Source organism: Stomoxys calcitrans, chromosome 2, assembly GCF_963082655.1.
Source record: "Stomoxys calcitrans chromosome 2, idStoCalc2.1, whole genome shotgun sequence".
In the NCBI taxonomy this organism is placed as follows: Eukaryota; Metazoa; Arthropoda; class Insecta; order Diptera; family Muscidae; genus Stomoxys; species Stomoxys calcitrans.
In genome coordinates, this window is record NC_081553.1 from 153,990,340 (window position 1) to 154,016,207 (window position 25,868).

Here is a 25,868-nt window from a genome sequence, read left to right on the forward strand (position 1 = left end):
GCAAAATAAAAACATTTTTTAAAAAGTTTTAGGAAAACCAGACGGATCAAATAAAGAAAAAGCGGAAGCATATCTGCAGCATTTGGAACAAATATTCCTGCCATTTAATTTTATTACCGGCCACGATCAACGGGAAGTTTCCAAATTTATAGACATTCTTTGCCAAATGGACCTACCACTTCAACACATTTCCCCATCTGACGTGAAAAGAAAAATAAACAAATTGAATTCAAAAAATTACCGAGATACGATTCAATAGATGTCTTTCTGACTAAGGTATAATGTTTTTAACCATATTATTTAACCATATGCTCAGCCTTTTTTACTTTCCATCGCAATGAAAATGTGCCGAAATAATAATAGCACCTAAACCCACCATACCGGAGCAATTACTATCTTCTTATGGACCAATTAGCCTCTTAAGTACATTTTCAAAAATTTTCGTGAACAGACTGCTTTCTGTACGGGAAGACAAATATATTATTCCTAAACACCAGTTTGAATTCAGACACAAACATCGAACACCAGAAAAATGGAACCGAATTGTCAACTTAATACCTCAGTCACTTGAAAATATTGAAATATTGTTCGTCTGTTTTTCTTGAAGTTCAGCAAGCATTTGAGAGGGTATGGCATGATGACCTACTCTACAAACTCTACAAAAGCTATCTTCCCGCACTATATCAAATCTTTTTTTAAGGTTACCTCGACGAGAGATTTTACTATGTCAAGATAAATGGTAAAAATCTAGCATTAAAAAAATAAATGAAGGAATTCCACAAGGTGCGGAATACAAAGAATTGATGTTGGGCACGGTCTAACATTACTTTTTGTAATTATTAACACAAATAATAAAAATAAAATCAAATTAAAATTATTTTCAGTGTTTTTTTTTTTTTTGATGGTTCATTAGTGGGTGGAATAATAAATAACGGTTTGGTACTAAAACAAATAACGGTCTGGTGCTAAAACCAATAGCAGAATGGCATTAAAACCAATACCAGTTCGGTAATAAGGCGTTCCAAACGGTACTAATCATTTTATGTTTCATCCATACCATCCGGTGTTGTTTTTGTACCATACGGTATTGTTTTTGTACCATACGGTGTTGCTTTACGTTGAGCACGTTTGGTATAAACTTTTCTCTGGATGTAGGGTCTAGATCTCAACTTAACATTAACAACAAATTTAAAATTTAAAAAGATATACTAAAGCCGGTATAGGCATATGGCATTCAACTATTGGGCGCATCACGGAACTCAAATGTCGAAATTTTAGAAAGCTAGTAGTCTAAAACATAAAGGCTCATCACCAGTGGCGTAGCTAGACATTCACATAAAAATTAAATAATTCATTTTTTTATCACATAAAAGGTCCGGTTTCCCTCGTCCTCAAATTCTCTACGACTTCTTGGCAAAACTTGCCAAGTCGATCGCAAAAGCCGGCAAAATTGGTCGCATAAGTCCGCTCTAAACGATCGTCTAATTGGTGTCAGAATACAAATCCAGATTCCTAGGTTATCAAGTATACTCGGCATTAATTTCTTCGCATTAGAAATAGTTTATAGATTTTGAGATCGTTAGGACGGATGGCATATTTAATACCATTTCCTTCCACCAAAATTGAAATTGTAATTTAAATAAATATACCAAAATCTGATATTGTATTAGAACAAACATTTTAGTGAAGTAAACTATTTTTTGGTTGGCAGAAACTTACTTATCTCACACCAATTATGACATTTGTTGTGTTCTTTGTACAAATATATTTTTAAGCTGAAATTAAAAGTTCATTCAAGCTCATGGGATGTTCTCAACACACAGATAAAAATAATTTTGAAAAACAACAACTTCTGTTGAAAAATCAACTACAAAATTTGTCAATTTTCCTGCAACGAATCATATTAAAATTTCAGCAACTCAAAGTATAAATTGGATGTCAGCAATCATTCGCTTAACAAGTCAACAAATAATATGTATTCTCAATAATAAAGATAGTACATAGTTTGATGAGTGCAAAACATTACAAAATATTAGTTGGTGGGTCGCATATTTGCTATTTAACTAATATATGTGTTTTTAAACAAAAAAATATGTACGTTTCTTATTGAAATAATGTCCCTTGACTACCAACAACTAGTTCAAAAACAAATTTGTTAAAAATTCTTATCATTTCAAAGTTTGTTGAGAAATTACACAGTTTGTTGATTACAAAATATTATAAACACACTTCAACAACTAAAATCATTAATTCAATTACCAAAATTGTCGAGCACCAACTCTTTTCTCATACAAAAAAGTTGTTGAGATTTTATAGTAATTTATTTTCTATGCAAGTCAAATCTAGGCATTTGGATAGGTTGGAAGTCAGAAGCCTTTGTGCACAAGTTTAGCTAAATCGGGGAAATCGGTTCGAATATCGGCTCATTTGCAATTCCAACTGATCCACTTCAATTAGAAGTATATGAGAAAAATTTTAAGCTGCTGGCTTTACTCGATAAAAAACTGGTTTGATTTCAACAGGCACACTTTTGGCTTTAATTGGCTGTGCTAAACATATGTTCCATCAGCCAAACGTAGAATAGCGTTCCAAACGCCTCGATCTTCTGCGCTCCTTCTACAGCGGTCAAAAAAAGTATTCATCATTAGCAAAATTGATAATAAATTCACTTATTTTGGGTAATTGAAGAAAATTTAAAGTAAACAAATAATGCAGTTTTATGCAATAGTTTATTTTTCGTAATATGTTTTAAAATAAATTCAAAAAATAAATTTAATTAGCGCAAAAAATGCAATTTTATATAATAACACCAAAAACAGAACAAAAAAAGTATTCATCATTGATGTGCTATCATCAAAGTCAAATTCAAATATTATTTGGGAATCCCCCTTTTCTGTTTTATTTAGTAAAGGAGGCTTTGCCCTTGACAGCAAATATTTAATTTCATTGAAAATATAGTTTTTGTCAAAATGGGTCGTAAGCAAAACGAGGTTTCTGATGAGGTAAAAGTTTTGATAATAAAACACCACAGGAATGGTTTAACTCAAAAAACTATCAGTGAAATATTAAATAGACCACGATCTACTATACAATCCATCATCAGAAAGTGGACAGAAACGAAAACTGTTGACAATAAACCAAGATCTGGTCGACCAAAAGCACTTTCAGTTGGAGATGTGCGTTGGCTAGTGCGGCAAGTTCAGAAAACTCCGAAGACAAATGCGACCATTCTTCGTAAAAACACTATGGAATATTTAGGGAAGGAAGTTACTACACAAACAATTCGAAATACACTCAAAAGGCATAGTTACAGAGGAAGAACTGCACGTAAGAAGCCCTTTATAAATAAAATAAACCGAGTGAAAAGGCTAAACTTCGCAAAAATGTATGTAAAACAGTCCGAATCATTTTGGAAAACAGTCATTTTTGCAGACGAGAGCAAGTTTAATCTTTTTGGGTGCGATGGAAAGGTCATAGTGTACAGAAAACCAAATACAGAGCTTGAAGAACGAAACACAGTTGCTACTGTAAAACATGGTGGAGGTGGTTTAATGGTTTGGGGGTGTATGGCGGCTTCAGGAGCGGGAAATCTTGAAATTATTAATGGAGTAATGGATCATAAGTATTACATTGACATTTTAAAGAGGAATTTAAAAGATAGTGCTGTAAAACTTGGGCTAGGTAATAACTTTCAATATTATCAAGATAATGACCCCAAACATTCTGCTTTAAATACCAAGATGTGGATGCTGTATAACTGCCCCAAAGTCATTAAAACTCCTCCTCAAAGTCCCGACTTGAACCCAATTGAACATCTTTGGGAACATCTCGAACGCAAATTGAGAACGCGCAATTTTTCGAGCAAGAGTCAAATGCAACAGGTGATAATGGAGGAATGGACTAATATAGACCAAAATATAACCGCTAAATTAGTCCAATCGATGTCAAACCGTTTAAAAGAAGTTAAAAGACGCGGTGGTCGAATAACAAAGTATTAATTTTTTTAAATTATGTTATTTATTTTTTTGTTTTTTTGCAATGATGAATACTTTTTTTGTTTAATTTTTTGTGTTCAGCTGTAAAATGGCCCTTTTTGTTCCAATAAATACTATTTTTTTCTTTAAAAACAATGAAATTGTGTACATATATATCACACAAGCACTACTGCATCATTAGTTTAATATGTTTTTATTCCAATTGTCTTTTGTAGACTTATTAAAAAAAAAACATTGAATGATGAATACTTTTTTTGACCGCTGTATAATCTCTGACACCATTTTTTAAGGTGTCACTCACCACTTGATCTTTCCATCGGGCTCTTGGCCGTCCCGGCAGGCACACGGAAACTTAAAATATAATCGAGTGTTATGTGGTTATTCAGGCAAATACAGCGACTATGAGTTCAAACTTCTATTCCAAAAAATTGCCTTCATCGAATCGCCAAGCACAAGTCATAAGTGCTGTCGCAAGTTTCGATAAAAATGTCCCTAATTTAAACTTTGCAGATTCTCAATTGCCGATATTTTGAAATTTTCCTTGCTCTTTGTGAGTAAAATGAAGTAACGGCCAAGGTTTAATAAAGGCGATTTTGTGGTACATATAAAAGCGGATTCGGATGAACCGGTGGTGGTATCAAGCCGTAGCATGTTGTCCGCTACTAAACCTTCCACTGGTGGAGCGGCTGCTACGGGCTCCACTAACCAACAGACGACTGGTCAGCAGGTGCTTTTGACGAAGACACGCGGTTCGAGTATTATCTTCGCATGCCAATAATTTGCCTAGGTCATCGGTCTACCCCGGCAAGTCAACACGCTCTTTAAGAGGTTGGAATAATAAAATACGCATCGCTCTAAGGTTTATTGAGAGGCTTGGTGCGAATGATCCTAAGACTCTCACTAATAGGGAGGAAGACTTCCAAAATTGGGCTCGGGGATTCGCTGTACAGGCTACCACGAAGACAACACGTCTAGGTTCGGATTGCACCGCAGTCAGCCAAAAGGCTGCGGTTACCTGGAGGGCATCCCATGCCTAAAAGAACTAGAGCGAACAATAGTAAGATAATGTCCAAGAACCTTTTCTAATGTCGCTAGGGACAGTTTAGTTATGGCAGATGTCGACAAGGGAGAAGAACACGGCTGCACACGTAGGAATAATTGGAGTGGGATAGGCAATGGACTGTCATCAGTATACTCCGATGTCCTTACGGAATTTCCTGGGTCTCCTCCAGTTTGTGTCCATGCAGGCTGGTATCGTGGCCGATAAAGACTAATTGCCTTCGGGGATCAACGCTAAATAGAAATGTATCGTTGTGCGCTAAAAAAGTTTGGTGAGATCTGGCCAGGTGCAGCACTAGGTTTAGTCAAGAAGGAAGATATTCCTTCTCGACCAATGGCGCATGCTTGGATACCAAGGACTCTCTCAGATCCTGAATCGATACTTGGAAGGCTAAGGGAATGTAATCTAAATCTTTCAACCACCGACTGGAGGATTGGTATTGGATTGGAAGATTGGATTGGTGACCGGAGACATGCAGTATTCGTACTAAACTCCTGCTGTCTCGTGGATCTCAACAAGCCTGAAGGGGTTGTATCCAAGGATTCAACAAGTTGAAACTGAAGGTCTATAGAGGCGGTGGGGTTGGGGAATCCGGAGACGACTCAGCAGTTGTTGCTGAACACTTGCCTGAGGTACTATCGACCACATCGCTAAAGTCTGGCGGATTGCAGGAGACTGAAAACCTCCCTGCGACAATCGACACCGAAGGCGATGGCAACGAAACGGGACCGGACAAGACCTGTGTGGGTGGGTCACAAAGTTGGACTGGGCTGAATGTGTGCGCCAGCGGGGAAGCACGGAATTCAAAAAGTACTAAGACAGCAGCAGTTCTAACGAATCTTGTGAGGATGAATTCCTGATGGAATCAAAAGACGAGGCTAACACAACAGTGGTGGATGTTCTGAATCCTGACTTTGGTCCGGTTTCCACAGATAAATCTGCACCATTGCAAGGTGTTATTATCCAGGAACCATTTATGTGTGGAGGAATGCTTCGTGGACTAAGAATTCCGGGTTTAAACTTCTCAAGGGTATGGGGGCACAGAGCCTGTATTCTTGCAAAGAGTAGTCTAAATGTGTTTCTTCTTCCGTCGCTATGCACTGAATATTTAGTAGCCTTGAAATAAACAAGTCTCATTACTGGCTGGCACACGATTCAGAGATGCCGCCTTCAAACCTTAAGCCGGTGGTTGAAGCCGCTTCTGTAGGGAAGAAAAGCCTCATTGTAGGAAGAAAAGCCTCATATTATAAGTTGCAATCTGGCGATTTGTAGTAAAGGGGATAAACCGACCTTTATTACCAAGAACAGGCAGGAGGTACCAGATATTACCTTTGTATCGGAAGATATAAGTGGAAGAATATGCGACTGGAAAGTGTTGGATGACCACAGCTTCTTTACGCATCGTTATATTAGTTTCAACCTTGGAGAAAATACTGGAGCAGTGGTCCCTCGGATAAACAGAAGAAAGGGGAATTGGGATAAATTTCGGCACAAATTTTGCACGTCTATCCCTTCTAGTCCAGAAAAGAAAGGGGAAACTACGGACGATATAGACATAGTGGTCAAGCGGATCACGAAGGCCCTGAATGACTCGATTGTGTCAGTACGCCCTAGTGCCAAGCCAAGGAGCACACAGAGACCATGGTGGACCCCAAAGCTGGTTGGTCTAAGGAAGGACTGCAGACAACTCTTCAACAGAGCAAAAGCCACAAGAGCACCACACGGTTTGGACATCTATAAGGTTAAGCTATGAAAATATAAGGCCTATCTGAGAAAGGCTCAAAACAAATCGTGGGTAGAATTCTGCAGCTAAGTGGAGGATACATCTGAGGCCTCAAGGCTTAGGAAGATTCTGTCCTCGAAACCTATTACGGTAGGGTATATTCAGAAGTAAGAGAATGTATGGACAATGTCTAGTGAGGAAACACTAGAATTACTCGTTGATACACATTTCCCACAAAATTCTCCCATGGACAACGTGGCGCCAGAAGAGGTTGTCACTGGTATGCATTCGTCGGAGGCTTTTAGGGAAATTGAGTCTGAGTCGAAAATCCTTTGGGGCGATAAGAAGTTTCGACTCCTTTAAGTTGCCAGGCCCTGATGACTGGTTTCCTGGCTTAGGGAGATATACTCTGTTTGTATCAGAATGTCAAATAAACCTGTGGGATGGAGGGACACGAAGGAAATTTTCAGCAGGTAAACCCTACCACACGAAGGCGAAAGACTTTCGTCCTATTAGTCTGTCATCCTTTATGCTGACGACTCTTGAGAGGTTGATAGAAACATATCTTAGGGCAAATATGGAGACCTAGAGATCGCCTGTCGCAGCAGTAGCATGCATATGGTAAAGGCAAATCCACTAAAACAGCCCTTCACGACTTAGTTGCCTGCATAGAGAGTTAAGGAAAATACAATGATAGTATTTCGCGACATTAAAGGCGCTTTTAATAATGTAAAACCGACGGCAGTCATAAAGAAGTTGGAGTTTCAAGGCGTCAACTCAATCGTAAGAAAGTTTATTTAAAACGTACTTTCTAAAAGATGCATTACGGCAGGCTTGGGATCTGTAGATCTAAAACGATGGGTCAGTAGAGGAACACCTCAAGGAGGTGCACTGTCTCCTCTAATTTTGAATATAGCCATTAACAATATATTATTGTCTCTGGAAGAAAAAGGCGTAAAAGCGGTTCCGTATACTGATGACGTGGCAATTGCGGCTAGGGGAAAGTTTCCCAGCATTCTTAGAGATATATTTCAGGAAACTCTACGTGCAACAGCAAAGTGGTCTAGGTATAAATCCGTGCAAGACAAAAGTTGTTCTTTTCAGCAGGAGATACAAGTGGAACCTTTCTCCTTGGGTGGAGAGAATGTTCCATTTACAGAAAGCGCAAAATACGAAGGTGTTTTGCTGGACAGGAAATTGAAATTCAAATCCAACATTTTTTAAAGGGTAAGAAAGCCATCTCTTTCCCTATACACCTGCAAGAGAGCCATTGTGGGAATTTAAACCGCGTGTCATGCATTGGGTATGTGATGCAGTTGTCAGACATATAATGATATATGGTGTTGTGGTCTGGTGAACGGCGCTTTAAAAATCCACCTACTGCTCAATACTTAACTGGATCCAAAGGATGGCTTGTTGTGTATCACAGTCGAACTGAGTACGACACCATCCGATGCAGATTTCCCAACGAGATTGCTGAACAGTTCAAAATTCACATGTTCTGGGTGCCGGGTCACAGAGATATCCCAGGGAATTGTAAAGCGGTGGAGCTTGCGAGACTAAGAACTACCCTAAACATTCCAGGGATACTGAAATATGTGGGTATGCCTCTAGCGGCATGTAAGCTAAGTTTTCAGAACCAGGCTCGAAGGACAACGAAAGATAGATGGTCACAAAGAAGGGGCTGTGAGCATTCCAAAACTATGTGGCCTATTCTAGATTTGAAGAGGTCTACTGCTGTGCTGTCATTGGATAGAATAGACGTCTCAGTCATTGTGTCCGTCATGTCAGGTCACTGTCTAATCGGGAAACATGCTGACAGACTGAAGGTTACCAGCAATGACTTTTGCAGAAGCTGTAAAGACATCGAAGAAGAAGAGACTAAAGAACACCTGTGTGTGTGTCCCGCACTAGCAATCGGAAGGAGTTTCACTTTAGGTTCTCATTTCTTTGAGAACATGTCTTATTTAGCGGATGTGAACATTCACAAGTTATTGTGCTTTTTAAAGCGATCTGGATGGTTCAACGGAAGAAACTGGAAGGCATCTTCCTTCTTCTCTTCCTGTGGTATCAGAATGGGCAAAAACGTCTAAGTGAGTCTGATGGCAAACTGCCACTAAAACCTTACCTAACCTAATGTTGACGCACTAATTATATTTGTCTTGAGCAATTCAAAAGCCTTTTGACATTCCTCAGTCCATTAAAATTCCCTTCCTTTTATGCTCTGATTGTTTAAACATATTGTGATTTCCGCAAAGTTCCTTATTAAACGTCGGGAATTATTATAAAATGATACGAATCTTTTGACTTTATCCTTTGCAATTGTGTATTATTCTGTTGTCTTATGTTTTGATGGATCTGTTAGTATACCGTCTTTCGTTATCTGATGTCCTAAATAAATTACTTCTGATTTAAGAAATACACATTTCGCCGCATTCAATTTCAAGTTATACCTCACTAAACGTTCGAATACTCTTACTACGTTCTCATTATGATGTTTTAAACTACATCCAAATACAATTCTATCGCCAACATATAAGAATGCTGTGGAGCTCTAAGCCGCTAAGTGCTATTGTTAACATTCTTGAAAACTATTTGATGAATTTTTCCGTCCGAATGGTAATCTTTGGAATTGATAATGACCATTATTAGTCTTAAATGCTGTTAGTTTAATGGAATGAGCTGGCCATATTCAAAGTTAAAAAATATTTCGTTCTTCCTCAATAGAAATTTTTATTTAACTATCCTCTTGTTGAGCTGTCGATAATCTACTACCAATTCCCACTTCCTCGCTCTCCTTTGGTACTACTAATATAGGTGAATTGTATGCGCTATTTAACGCCTCGATGATATCGTCATCCAAAAACTTTTGAACTTTGTTCATCCAGAATCCAGTCTCTAAGGACCCGATCTACCAGGTACTGGTGTAAGGATTGGATCAGTATGTCGGTCCGCACATTGTTAAAAGCCCTCTCGATGCGAATGCATACCGTCAGTGTGTACGTTTTGCCATCGAAGGATTCTTCTATTTTATGCACAACCTCGTGCTGGGCTGTCTCCAGCGACCTTCCCTTGACATACACAGAAAATATTAAAAACCACGTTCAATTAAGAAATTTGTACATCCAATTAAAAAGGTTGCCGAAATCGGACCTATAAAGGAAGTTGTCTTATTGATTAACAATTTTGCAATTTGGATTTATGATAAGATCATAAATCCTTCGAACTACCGGGCGCGTCTACAGGTTTCTCCATACGCAGTAGCTGCAACGGCAGCCGTGGACAATCAGGGGTATCGAGTGGAGAGACTCAGTGAGAGGCCGGGCGGCACCGGCACTTGCCCAAATACTGAGTGCCTATGATGCACGATATTACAAGACGGGTCATTGACACATTTAAACAACCAATGGCCACCCTGTTCCCGCGGCGATCGGGCCTTCGGACTTGACGAGGATCGCCACCTCTATATGAAAATGTGGCTACAATAACAACTTTTTCTTTCATTGGATTAAATTGCATATAAAACATGAAACATATTGCAAAAAAATATTCATATTTTTTCTTAATGGTTCCAGGCTTCTAAAAAAATAAAAATAGTCGATTCCATTTTAAGCCGGCGATTTCATTTGTCGGTGACACCGTCTGTAAAGAGTATTATGAACAATTTAATTTATGTACATACATATTTAAAATTAAGCGTTTTAAATACCAATCTTAGCATTTTGCGAGGAATAACACGAAATCTAGATCCACATATGTTCCGTATGCCGTATGTTCACAAATAGAATGTATAAATGCTAAACGCAACAAATTGGAGGACATTGTATTTACAATAGAATGAAAACGTGGTATTTATAAATACATATCGACAATATTGTCTTATTATCCATTATTATTATGATTTAAATGACTTGGGTGCTCAGCACCCATCCTCAGCACCCAAGTCATTTAAATCATAATAATAATGGATAATAAGACAATATTGTCGATATGTATTTATAAATACCACGTTTTCATTCTATTGTAAATACAATGTCCTCCAATTTGTTGCGTTTAGCATTTATACATTCTATTTGTGAACATACGGCATTTTTCTGCATTACACCATTTCAACGCAAAATTTTTCACCATAGATTTGTTACGGGACACATAGGACTACGAGCTCACTTATGTAAAATCGGTGTGCCAAATGATAGCATGTGTAGAGCTTGCGTGGAAGATAATGGGACGTTGGAGCATTTCCTGTGTCATTGCTCGGCTTTGTCTGAATTCGAGTCAGAAACACCACATTTAATTAAAGGATGGGGACGAACGAGCTGGCATCCCTCTAGTTTTTCGTCTCTTCCTCAATAATTAGCCTGACGACTAGTTGTGCGGTTGAAGCATTACTCTCGACTACAGGTGCCAATGCACCTCGCCTCTATAGGAGGGGAGGACAACAGCTTATCTTCCCAATTTTTAAAGCCTGTAGTGTGATTTCAACAAGAATATATATATTTAATGGGGTCGTAAATGGATGTCGCCGAATCCGATAAGCTTCCGGAATAAGTTGAAAACCAACTGGACAAAATTCGGAAGACTACGCAGAAGAAGACCTGGGCAAGTCCATGCATAGAGGACATTGACGACCATGTCAACAGGATTACGACTGCGCTGGTGGGGTCTTTCAAAGACACGGGCTGATTCGCAATATTGGATAAGAGGTCCGCAGACTTTGTAACAGAGCACGTGGTAAAAAATCATAAGTTTGTTGGGATGTATATTACATACGGCTCAAGGAATACAATAAAATTACCAGATCGGCAAAACGCGCCTCCAGCGAACTGCTTAAATACAAACAGCATGCCAGACGTGGGGCACTATGCCGTAGGCTTGAAACGGGGCCTAAAACCAAGGAAAGCCCACTGGCCCAATACATTCTTACACCTCAGTAGTTTGCTGGACTGCCATGGAGAATAAGTGCAAAGTAAGGTTCACGGAAAATGTTGTCTTGGCATAAGCGAAGCGATGAGGACCACGCCCACTAGGGCACTGAAGACTATTCTAGATATCCGACCCATTGTCATACAGATTAAGTGTGTAGCTGTCATTTCGACTTAAGGTGATGGGATAATCGGTAGGGGTTAGGAGCAGGTCATACCATTTTGGTTTGATCGAGGCGAAGTTAGGAAACCCGGATAGATAAGAAGAGGTTTCCGATCGTGTACCTGAGATGACACTTTCGGCCGAGTGCGAGACACTGCTGCCAGAGGCCTAGTATGGACTGACGGAACTATGGTATTGCCATCAGGGAGATCGAGCTATACAGATGATTAAAGCTAGGTGACTGAGTGCTCCTAGGAGTCTACATTGAGAACCCAAGCACTGAGATCTGTTTCGACGATGAACGCATATGACAATGTGAACTGCGAAACTTCGGTAAGACGGCTAAAAACCTATTGGGAGATCCGGATCATAAGCAGACGAAGCTATTACTGCAAGGAAGCAAGAAGGAGGTCAGTATAGCTTTCGGTATCATAACGGGATACATAGGACTACGAGCTCACTTATCCAAAATCGATGTGCCAAGTGATAGCATATGTTGGACATGTGGGGAAGATGAGGAGACGTTGGAGCTTTTCTTATGTCATTGCCCGGCTTTCTCGGCTAAGAAACACCGGTACTTAGGTGGGAACACAATTCCAGACATGAACCAACTTAGGGGCGTGGCATGGAAAACAACTAAGGATTTTGTAAGTAGCACGGCATTCCTAACCTAGATTTTCTTTTTCGAAGTTACTTTTTAGTATTTAGAGAGCCTAACAAGCTGATTACTGGCTTAGGGTTATGTACATAGTGGCATGGGGCGGATTAATATCTACACCCTCTTTTCAACCTAAACTAACCTAAGCTAATCTTCCTTTCTACGGCCCCTGTAAGTTTCAGTTTGGTCTGTTGTGGCAGAAATTTGGTACTTAAATTCCATATAGGACTTCAACTTAGCTCGTTTTGTGTAAACCTTTAGCAGAATCCATGGTGGTGGGTTCCCTAGGTTCGACTTAACTTAGCAGGCTTTTAATTGTTTTTGTATTATCTTTATTTACTTTGCTTTAATAGGCAATGACTGAACATTTTTCCCATTAACGGAATATAGAATAGATTTCCAAGCGCCTGGACCATCTACGATTTTCCTCTAATCTCTGACACCAAGTTTCGAGACGTCTTTCACCACCTAATTTTTACACAGGAGTTTTGTTCGTCCCGGTTTGTGTATGCCACAAAAAACTTCTTCGCTAGAGCTTCTTCGTTTATTCTGACAGCATGACCTAGCCAACGAAACCGACTAACAATGCAGTGGTTCATACGACACCGATATTCTCTTTTCAACGGTTACCCTGCATGTATACCTCTCTATGTAAGTCAAATAGCTTATGTACAGACATAGTTCACATTAGCATAAAAAATATTTAATCGAATCATATGATGGTGGGATGGTATGACACAGAGTAGCTCCCGAATACTTTTTTTTAAAATTTAAGGTCAAAACATCTTAGAGTGGGTTGTAGTGGTGACTCGTTACTGCCTCTTACTTCCACATGGGCTGTGGTATCAAGAGTCGTGTAGACTTTTAATTATTACAAGCCCGGATCGTCATGGAAACCAGTGGACATAAACGTCAATCTAAAATAATCCACATATATATTCAAATAAGCTTTGAAATTCCAGTGTGGGAAAATTAAGAATTGTATGCAAATCGTCTCCAAAAAGCTGGCCACTGGAAAAATGTTCCAAGCCCCCGAGCTTTTACAATTATAGTTTCCTATTGGAAATCATACAGTGGGAAGAAAAACTGATTGTATGTTTCACATTTTGCATATCTTTCGAATAGAAAAAATAAAAAAAGATTTTGCTCTATTTCAGTTTCAATTTCTTAAATATTAATTTCTTTTTTCAAAGCTCTTTCGTTTTGATAACAAATACTGAAAATATTAAAAGAAATTCTCCTGAAAATATGTACAAATATTATTTGCACATGCACTCAGATTTGTACTTTTATAATAATTTATGTATATTGTTTGTATTTTAAACCTTATTCATAACTGGAGATGCGTTTCTACCGGGTAAATACCCAACGCTTGGTAAAATCCCCATCAAATATCCTTTCCGGGTATTTATTGGGTGCAGATATGACCATATCTGTATATTGCCCCAGGTTAAGTCGTTAAAGGCAAATAGCAATCAAACTAATGACATATTTTATCCATTAATCAACCATTGACATCTATATCCACACCCAGGTTCAGCCGTTTATGCAAATACCAAACAAACTAGTGGCTTATTTTATCCGCCATTAACAACTATGAAAAATGCTCCTTTTATAGGCTCATTACACTATATCAGCAGATCGGTCTATATGGCAGCTATATCCAAATATGGTCCGATCTGGACCACATTTGACAGGAATGGGTAGGGGACTACCACAACATACTGTGCCTAATTTCATCGAATTCGGGTAAAAAATGGATCTTTTATGGCCTCAATACCTCTTTATCGGGAGATTGGGCGGTCTATAGGGCAGCTATATCCAAATATAGTCCGATCTGAACCACACTTCACAGAAATAGGTAGGGGTCAACTAGAACTCACTGTGGCAAATTTCATCAAAATCGGATGAAAAATTACCAATTTATTACCTCAAGACTTTAAGTCTGGAAATCGGTCTATATAACGGCTATATATAACTAAAATCCAATTTCATGGCCAGGTTTCAGGTTTATATACAAAAAATACGAAATCATCAAAAATTGTCCGGAAAATGTTTTTATTTCCATGATACCTGCAAAATTATAAATACCCAGCTTTTGGGTATAAATGGGTAAATACCCAATTTACCTTTTGAGTATTTACGCACAGCCCATCTCTATCATAACCTATTATTTTACGAAGATAAATTTTATCTGAAGGCTATTGCTCATTAATTTAATATTAACTAGCCCACCCAGCCACGCTCCGCTTTTACAATACATAAAACAAAAATGTTCTTATATTTGTAATCTAAACTTCTTGGTTTCATGGTTGCATCTTTGCTTCAAAGACGTGTGTACAATATTGCAAATAAGTTACACTCAGAGAAATTTGTTATTAAATCAACAAAAAAGTTTGGAGTAACAGCAGATAGTTTGCTGGAAATGGGAAAGCAAACATTTTTTGCAAAAAATGTCAAACATATGTTAAACATCATAAATGCTTTGAGAAGTTGAATATTTCAGTTTAATTTTTTGAGTTTCAAAACTCATTTTGATCAAATTTTTACAACAAAATTTCTAGTAAAATCATATTTAAGATTTTAAACCAAAAATATGCATCTAAATTTGTCACAAATTTACATAAATATGTAAGATTACTACTATTGTTAGGAAGTTCAAACAGTTGATACTGTTTCGTGCTATGTTAACAATTTTCATTATAAAATGAGCTAAGACTATTTGCTGATATCAGAAAACTTATTTCTCTGGGTTAAATAATAAATATTTTGAAGCCTTCTTGGAAGCCTACATTCTTATGGTTTTTTATGGCTTATCGTATACCACTCCTCGAATTCGTACTCCACTTGTACATGATCTAAAATCTTTCTGTCCTCACTTATAAGGACTTTAATTAAAATTAAAATGTTATGATCGACTAAAGGTCCGTTTAATAGTATCTTGAGGACAGGTGGTTGCGCAAATACTTGATTTTATATGGTCAATGTCAGTCCGTACTTTTCTTCTAAAACCCTTTGATTTTATACCAAGTTAGACGGCCTTTTAGATACCTGGCCCAAATTTTTGTTATCATATTCGTACAATGTTCTCAAATATCTTGAATTGAACCCCATTTCGTCATAATTTTCTTTTTAATGTTTGGTTGATAAAATACTTCTAAAACCCTCATAATTGAGTGCCTATCATGATCGTTGCTTTTAGAGGCTGGGATGATCTCTAGATACATGACGCCGTATTGCTATGTCAAATTCGCTATACCTTCCATTTGAGACACCGTACGACTTTAACCAGCTATCTCTTTAATTTTCACTTCTATGCGTAAAAATAATAAGTTACACCCACCCACCTACTGTATACGACCTGTACTGCATTCAGCGGGAAAATTGAAAAGTGTTCCGAAAATCAGGGCTAATATAAGGCATACAAGAGCACTCCTTCTTCATTTCTAGAAAGGTCCAAAAAACATTACATATTCCTTTCGAGAATGGTTTGTAATAATATTTTAAAATCAAATATCAAATATATCGGGTAGTATTTTCATGTAAATCTATTATTTCACTTTTTTCATACTTTGTGTTGACTTATCTCCATAATTCCATTAAAATTTGGAAATTTTTTAGAATGGCTCTTCATTCACATAAGATACCAGCCATATTTTCTAATCGATCTTAACGTGAATTAATTTATAATCACAAGCTTGCTTTATTCATTGAACGCTATCTTGGTACATAAACGAAAAAAGGGTGGTTGGACATCGACGAATAAGAATGCCTAGACGTTTAAGATAGTAAAATAAGACCTTCATGACTCATCTGTCATTTAATGATTTTCTCTTTAAATCGCTGTCATGGCAGCCCCAACGAAAATTTTTTGGGGCTGCCAAATCTTCATTTGTGGTCCGATTTTCAATATTCCGCTTGAGGTATACAGTATTTTCCCTGGTTTTGGAGATATTCAACTTTTAATTTTTTTGTTGCAATTTTGATCGAGATCTGATTTGCATTTGTGATTCGATATTAATTTTCATGCATGATTTGGACTTGTGACAAAATTTACAACAACTTTGTCGCAGCAACGGTCCACATCTGATTTAAAAAAAAGTTTGGAAGTCAAAAAATGTGAAAAAGTGTATTTTTTGGATTTTTTAGTAAAAACAAGTCTTTTTTGAAAAAACTTGCTTTAATAGCTTAATTTTTTGTTTTTTGCTTGTGAAGGGGATATATAGTAGATGATTTTTATAACAAACTAGCTGACCCGGGTCCGCTCCGCTGAGCCTTCTTTTACTTTATATGGACCAAAAGTTTCCTTGGAATATTTATTTTCGACAATTAAAGATCTTTTAGTGAAATACCATGCTACGAAAATAGTATATCGCTTGACTAACAGTTTAACAATATAAGTGCCTTTATGTGGATCCCATACGATCTTTATTGGTCTACGAATTTAAGTTTGGATGTAAGGTGATGTCTGATTTAGTGGTGTTTTCGGGGGAGAGGTGGTCCCCCAGATACTTGGCCCTAAAAAAATATCAGCATCGTGCTCTTGTCTCAAATACCATTTATTTAAACCTCATATTGCTATAAGGAGTTTACAGGATGAGGCGTCCCCCAAACACATGGCCCCAAAATAGGTTATCAAATTCGTTTTCTAATCTTAAATACCTTTCATTTGAGCCACATATTGGCATGGTCGAAAAAATTTTTGCCTTTGGGGATGTTTTGGGAAAGGGGTGATACCCTTACTACATGGTCCAACATTTGGATATCAAATTCGTATTCTACTTCCAAATACCTTTATTTGAGCCCCATATTGCGATGGTCACTAAAAAATTGCTGATTGTGGGGTATTTTGGGAAAGCGGTAGACCCCCAGAAAATTGGTCCCGAAAGTGGGTATCAATTCTTGCTCTACCGCCCAATACCTTTCATTTAAGCCCCACATTGTCATGGTCGGTAAATATGCCCGATTTAGGGTTGTTTGGTGTCCCCATAAACACTTTTCCCGAATATTGATATCAGATTCGTGCTTTACTTCCAAAGACCTTTCAATTTGAGCCCCATATTGCTATGGTCGTAAATTTATCCCCATTGGGGGATGTTTTTGGGGAGAGGCGGCCCCCAAACACTTGGTTCCATATTTGAATATCATATTCGAATTCTACACTCAAATACCTTTTATTTAAGCCCCATATTACCATGGTCAGTAACTAAGTCCTGTTTGGGGGTGTTTTGGGGAAGGGGTGGACCCCAGAAACGTGGTCCCACATTTGGATATCAGATTCCTATTCTACTCGTAAATACCTTCAATTTGAGTCCCATATTGCTATGGTCGGTAAATACATCCGATTTAGGGGTGTTTTGGGGCTTGGGGTGGTCCCCCTAGCACTTGGTCCGATTTCGTTTAAATCGCACCACCCATCTCCGAGATATGGCGTTACTGAAAATTAGGATAAGGGGGAGGGTCCCCCCCCCCCCCCCCCCCCCCCCCCCCCCCCCCCCCGTTAGATATCAAAAAATGTTGTACCCTATTTTCACCACGGGGTCAATATGTACCATCTGTGAAAATTTCAAGAAAGTCGGTTCAGCCGTTTCTGAGTCTAGAAACAACACACAAACATACAAACAAACAAACAAATCACCAAACAAACACAAATTGATTTTTATATATAAGATTTCAACAATATATGTCAACTAAAACGGATGCTATATGTACTTCAAAATAGGCAGTTTTTGTTAGAAATTGGAAAAACCCCTCGAGTACAAAATTTCCTTATTTTAACATATATCCTCTAAGCCCATGCAAAAAATATCTTACACTTTCCAATATTTGTAGCCTCCACATATACTAGGTTAGGTTAGGTTTAAAAGAGGGTGCAGATTTTAATCCGATTAATTAAAAATTATAAAGTAACCTCTAAAAAGAAAATTTTATGTTCGGAATTCCGTGCTACATACAAAATTCTTAATTGTTTTCAATACCACTCCCCTACGTTGGTTCATGTCTGATATTGTGTCTCCACCTAAGTACCGGTATCTGTTGGACGCGAAAGCCGGGAAATGACAAAGGAAATGCTCCAACGTCTCAACATAGTACGCTCCTGAATGTGACACTTCCAATTCAGTTTCCTGTCCAAGATCACTCCTAAGTATTTGACCTTGTCAGATATCGAAATCATCTTATTGAGGAAACGTGGTGCGTTAAATTGACCCACCTTCGTCTTCCACGTGAACAGGCATATTTCAGCCTTCTCTCGGTTAACATTGAGACCTCTGGGTCTAGCCCAGTCATATGCCATATGCAAGACCCTTTTGGCCCTTCTGCATAGCTCGTTCGGATCCTTACCCCTTAGAAGTATTAAACATCGTAACATGCGTAGCAGACGGGTTCAAATCCCTCCTCACTCAGCATCCTTAATAGGTCATTTATGGTGGTCACCTGAGTGGCGATAAAATGCTCCCCTGTGGCGTGCCCTGTGCCACTTTCTCCTTTAAATATATTCCATGGGACACACATTTTATCCACCTGTTCCTTAGCATATGGTTTATCCTGTCTCTAAGGACCGGGATTAGTGTAACGGTGCGCAAATTGTTAAAATCCCCCTCGATGTCAATGCATACCGCCAGTATATACGTTTTGGCATCGAAGGATTCTTCTATTTTATGCACAACCTCGTGCAGGGCAGTCTCCACCGACCTTCCCTTGATATAGGCACGCTGCTTGTATTTGAGCAGTTCGCTGGATGTCATACTCTTTATCCACAATACGTTCCATGGTTTTGAGTAGAGAGGATGTAAGGCTTTTGGGTCTGTAGGCCTTTGGTGTCGCATAACTTGCCTTGCCGGGCTTGGGTATAAAAACCACCCTTACCTCCTACCAGGCTTTCGGAGTATATGAAAGTCCTAGGCACGCTGTGAAAATTTTTGCCAGACGAGGCGCCCGATATTCTGCCTCTTTCTGCAGTAGCGCCGGAAATATTCCATCAGTTCCGGGTGATTTAAATGGTTTGTAGCTCCTCAAGAATTCCTTCGCCATAAATTCCGTTATTATAAATTTCAATCAACGTGATTATTACAAGAGCCCGGTGTCTCCGTGAGTCCCTTCGTATCCTGTGGAAAATGGGTTTTCATCAAAGGCCTCAACATGTCCTCCGTTGTCTCTGCTCTAACTCCCATGTCGTCCACTAAAGTTTCAGTTTCGACATGGGTTTTTGAGAGAAACTTTTTTATCTTGGCGGCGTCATTAACGCTATCGACCTGTTCTCAGAAAAATTTCCAGGAGGCACGTTTTGCCGCTCTGGTAATCTTATTGTATTCTTTGAGCCGTGTTAATACACATCCCAATAAACTTTCGCTTTTTTACGACATGCTCTGTAAAAATGTCTGCGAACCTCTTTTCCAATATTGCGAATCTCCCCGGTCATCCAGGGTTTTTGTTGGGCTGATTTCCTTTCCCGAAGAGACAACTATCCTTGAAGGACCCCACCACTGTAATCGTAAGCCTGTTGACATTTTCATCAATCTCTTCTATGCTAGGACAATCTAAGTTATCTTGCCTTGTCTTCTTCTGAGTAGCCTTCCGAATTTTGTCCAGATGGTTTTCAACTTATTCTGGAAGCTTATCGGATTCGGCGCTGGCCGTGTTATTCTAAACCTAATGTAGCGATGGTCAGAGAAAGAGTGTTCCATGGAGACCCTCCAATCCTGAACCTCATCGATCAGATTTTCTGAACATATCGTCACGTCTAATACCACATCCCTAGTCCTTATAATGTTGGGCTTATAATGTTGGTACAACTCCACGAAATGTGGTGAGAGTTCGCATCGCACCCTGTTAGTATCTCGTTTCCTGTCTGTTTTGTTTTCCTCACTAGCCGTTGCAGCTCAGACGTGGGCGGCGGTGTCGGAGAATCGAAAGGCAGATAAAGTGATGCCAGGTATGCTCCACCGTTTTCCTGCCTCACCACTGTTGCATCCGACGTTGACAACTCTGTTTTGTTATGACTTCCAACAGATGTACAAAGTATGTTTCAAAGCGTTCCATAACCTAATATAAACCGATCTGGGATCATGACTTCTTGAGCCTCTAGAGGGCGCAATTATTATCTGATTTGGCTGAATTTTCTACAACGGTTTCTCCCATGACCTTCACGTCTGAAACAGCAGAACAGGGATACCGGGAAAAGAACTCGACAAATTTGATCCATGATGGAGGGTATATAAGATTCGGCCCGGCCGAACTTAGTACACTTTTACTTGTTTTTATTTAAATGTGGATGCTGCAACAATTTTGCATCAATCATATTTGAAATACCAAGCAATTACACAAAAAATTCAACCTTGTCCAACTTGCTTTGGGATAACTCTTCCCTTACTTATGAAGCTGCACAAACTTTGTTAACCGAATATACTGAAACAAAATTCGAGTGAAAATTAAAAATGCAGAAAAATAAAAATTCAAAATTTTGTTAAAGTTTTTCTACGTTAAGAAACAATCGGTGAAGCGTTCTAAAGATAAATTCAAACTGAAATATTCGCAATGGCTTAAAGAGACCGTGGAGATTTAATGTTATGATAAACGAGAACGCCCACATAAGAATATGATGACTTAATGGTGCTATCGAAAAAAACGTCTTTCATCAAAACTTTCATCGATGTCATCTGTAGAAGTTACGGACACCATCAAGGAAATGTTGAAGAGGGATGGTCAACTAAAACTCAACTAATACTTCCTTCTGCATCACCCACACGCCTAAGAAGAATTGTTAATTGTTAATTGCCATTGAATCTGCGTTTACAAACGAAGAAGCTATTGCCCTCATGTTGCAACTTGGACTTAGCCGAGATTTTTATATGATACTGAGGAATGGATTTACAACCAAAGGTGTTAACGTTTCACCTTCATATAGTACTTTGCAACAAACGAAGGAAAACATTCTACCAGCACCTATATTAGTTTCAAGCTACAAAGCGATAAGGATAATTTCAACGCTTTCAATACAACTGAAAAAAATTAACTAAAGCAGAGTTGAAATAATATGCAAATGGGTGGTGGCTTATCAACACTTCCAGATTATAAGCAAAAAAAAATTTTTGTAGACCGATTTGCTTTGAATAGATGAAAAAGTCTTCAGCCAATACACAAGTGTTAGTTCAACGAATTGAGATGGAGTTTAAAAACTTGGAACCAATCACCGTCGAAATAATGGAATATTCCTTTCGAATTGGATTCGATATGAAACTAACGATAATAGACGGAAAAGTAAGCAAAGCTATAACTGGAACGTCATCAACATGAAGATGGGGAATTTGTGAAAAAAAGAGTTCCAAATTTTTGGATTCGTCAAACGCCTTTGAAATTAGGGAAGAAGCTTTGCAATTTGGATTATTTTCTAAGCATGCACGCATACGGCTTTTGGAACATTCCCTACACTTGGCAGACGATTTAAAATATCATTTATTATATTTGTCGATAAAAAAAATTGGAAAGCTTTGGAAAAGAAGAGAATACAAGATGAGTTTAATTCTCGGTCAGGGCTTGAAATCGATAAGCCACTATATGGCTATGGAAGCACAAACGATAGTAATACTGCAAAACGCTTTTCAAAGATTCTGAAACCACATTAAAAATTACAGGAATCAACCAAATCTTAATTAAAAAAAACTATCTTCACTCCTTAGAAAGTTAGTGTGCTTTCGACAGACGGACGGACATGGCTAGATTGGTTTAAAATTACATGATGATCAAGAATATATACTTTATGGGGTCTCATACGCATATTTCGAGGTGTTACAAACAGAATGACGAAATTAGTATACCCCCATCCTATGGTGGAGGGTATAATAAATATCATTTTAATGGCGATAAATAGCAACACCAAATTAATGCTGAGAAATTTGGCAACTACTGCTCAGAGGTTTCGAATTTATATACAAATTTTTGTCCATGGAAGCCAATGACACCGACGCTTCATAAGATCTTGTATCATGTAAAATCATAATAGGAAATAACATTCTTCCTTTGGGCGAACTTACGAAAGAATCACAAGAGGTAAGAAAAGAAATTCAGCAGTTCCACACAAGACAAGGTTCCAAGATGATGATATATTTTATGATATATTTTAAAAACTTCTGTAGAAATCGGTGGTTCTGCTACAAAAGTTTAACATTCAATAATGCAAAAGAATTCGAGGATTTGATCTATATTTTAGATTGAGATAGCAATACAGACGACTACTTTCAAGAAATAAACTAATTTAATAATATAATAATAAATGTGTATAGTCTCCTAAAGAATGTATCATAAGATAAAATTTTACATGTATATTATAAAGAAAGTTAATACCAAATTTTATACCCTCTACCAAAGGATGGATGTATACGAATTTCGTCATTCTGTTTGTAACACCTCGAAATAAAGTATATATATTCTTGATCGTCATGTCGTTTTAAGTCAATCTAGCCATGTCCGTCCGTCTGCCTAACTTTCCGTCTGCACGCTAACTTTCGAAGAAGTAAAGCTAGCCGCTTGAAATTTTGCGCAAATACTTTTTATTAGTGTAGGTCAGTTGGGATTGTAAATGGGCCAATTCGGTTCATGTTTTGATATAGCTGCCATATAAACCGATCTTGGGTCTTGACTTCTTGAGCCTCTAGAGGGTGCAATTCTCATCCGATTTGACTGAAATTTTGCATGAGGTATTTTTTGCGACTTCCAATAACTGTCCTAAATATGGCGCAAATCGGTACATAACCTGATAGTCTGCCATATAAACCGATCTGGGATCTTGACTTGGCTCAAGAACCTCTAGAGGGCGCAATTCTCATCCGATTTGGCAGAAATTTTGTACAACGGCTTCTCTCATGACCTTCAACCTACGAGTTCAATATGGTCTGAATCAGTCAATAGATTGATACATCTCCCATATAAACCTATCTCCCGATTTTGCTTCTTGAGCCCCTACAAGGCGCAATTCTTATCAGAGTGAAGTGAAATATTACACAATGGCTTCTACAATGGTCAGCATTAATGTATTGTCCGAATCGGACTATAACTTGATATAGCTCCAATAGCATAACAGTTCTTATTCAATATTCTTTATTTGCCTAAAAAGAAATACCGCGCATAGAACTAAACAAATGCGATCCATGGTGAAGGGTATATAAGATTCGGCCCGGCCGAACTTAGCACGCTCTAACTTGTTTAGTATAAGGAATTTCAGGTGATTTTAAGGTATTTCAATATGTGAAGGATATACTTGGGCCAAATTTATCATCAGTCAGTATTTTGATATTGAAATCCACAAATTAGAGGAAAACCCCACTTTACGACTTTTATTCAGCTCGAAAAACGGTTTTATGAAAAATCCAGCTTATTAGTCACACTAGTGTTTCTCCTTTTTTTTAATTTACATATGGATTGCACTCGCTCAGATTCCCATATTGAACTTCTGATAAAGAGTACTAAATGGAACTCATATTGAATGCGGATGCCGTTTGTGAACTTTTTAATCTTTTAATTTCAAAATATTTGAATATTTGTTTATATACGAGTACAATGTCTCAAATATACCGTGTGTAAATTTAATATCGAGCTTACTTACCATCATTTACACTATTTGAATTTCTCAGTTATAAGGAGTTTAATTTCACCATTTCGAATTCTTAACACTAAAAGCACAACATTTTACATTAAAAAAAACAGCATGGTTCAGATAAAATGTTCACCACAATTCCAGGCGAAAAGTTGTTGTTATAGTTCATAAACCTCTTCATCACGTAATTCCGCAACATACATAAGTCCTTGGTCAGCGTTGGAGTTTGTCAGAAATGACAACGGACGTGGTGAGGACTATCGATATTTTTACTATTTTTCGTATTTTATGTTGGAAAAAATTAAAATGTGGTGTCATGTATACATCGGCTTAAATGTAAGGGAGAATGAGCACTGAATCAAATACTTTAGGGCATATTTGCCCACAGCTAACACCTAATGTCGATTTTGGTAGAAATAACAAACATTGGCAGCTCCAAATGGTGTATCCTGGCAACATTTTATTGACACCTGCAGTTTTCCCTTTAGCTACTAAGTAAAAAGGAAGACGTTTGTTATGTTAATAACTAAGTACCGTGTATAAAAAAATGTCCCAAAAACGGTTCGGGTTTGGTCGCAGATTAAAGAATACATATACACATGTTGATACAAGATTACGAACTACAACTTCGAACGCCTATATTTCTCATAATTTGTTAACACATAAAATTAAAAAAATTCTTAAATGTTAAAAGATTACGAACTACAACTTCGAACGCTTATCTTTCTGTCTTTCGTAATTTGTTAACGTCAGACGAGGAAGAGAAAAAAGATAAACCATTGGGATGCATAGTTTGTCCCCAGCCTTTAAGGTGTTGTTTCCGATTCAGATTCAGACAGCAACAGTTTCAATGAAGCCGTTATCGCAGCCGAATAGAGAGATGAGGACAGCGGTATGATGGCATAAGTGAATAAACTCACAAAAAGACCAAAAAGACCGGGGCACGACGAAGGAGGCAGAAAATATGCACCGGCAGAGCAATCGGGCGAAAGTGCAGGGTGGTAGCAGGGGATAGAACTGACATTCCAGGCACGAAGCTAGTAAGATAATTAGATCCCCCGAAGAGCATAGCACTGTTAAGACACTGAAGAAGAAAAAAACTCCAGCTTTCAAGTACTCTGGGTATACCAAGCCACCCCTGGAGACTCCAGACAGTGTCCTGCGGAGGGAAATCATCGGTCGCAAGTGGAGCATCTGGTAAACGAACAGGTTTTCGAAGACGCGTTGAACTCTGAACCCATACAAATTATGAGTTGCGTGTATAGGGGGGACATCTTAACGCTGAGACTTGCGTCGTCGAAAAGGTCGTTGGAAGTATCCACACTCCCTGGGAAAAAAGCTTGCCCTTGTGACAAAGATGGACATCCCCCAGCTCACAATGGCGACGGTCTTCAGCAAGGGTATATATATATCCTTTATTTGCAATTGGAGTCTATGACCAGGAACAAACACTTCCCCTGTCGATGTAGAAATCTGGAAAAGAAAATGAACTTGGTTGGGTCATATCCTTCATAAAGGGTGAGGGTAGCAAATTCACGACGGAAGGCATGATGGAAGTCTGAAATAAGCAAAACCAAGACTTGGTCGAGGAGAAATGGGAGGTTCACAATAGCACGACTAGCGCCGAATCCGATAAGCCTCCATAATAAATTGAAAACTAACTGGACAAAATTCGAAAGACTAATCAGACGAAAACCTGGACAAGATCAATCTAACTATCATAGAAGACATTGACGACAATGTCAACAGGATTGCGA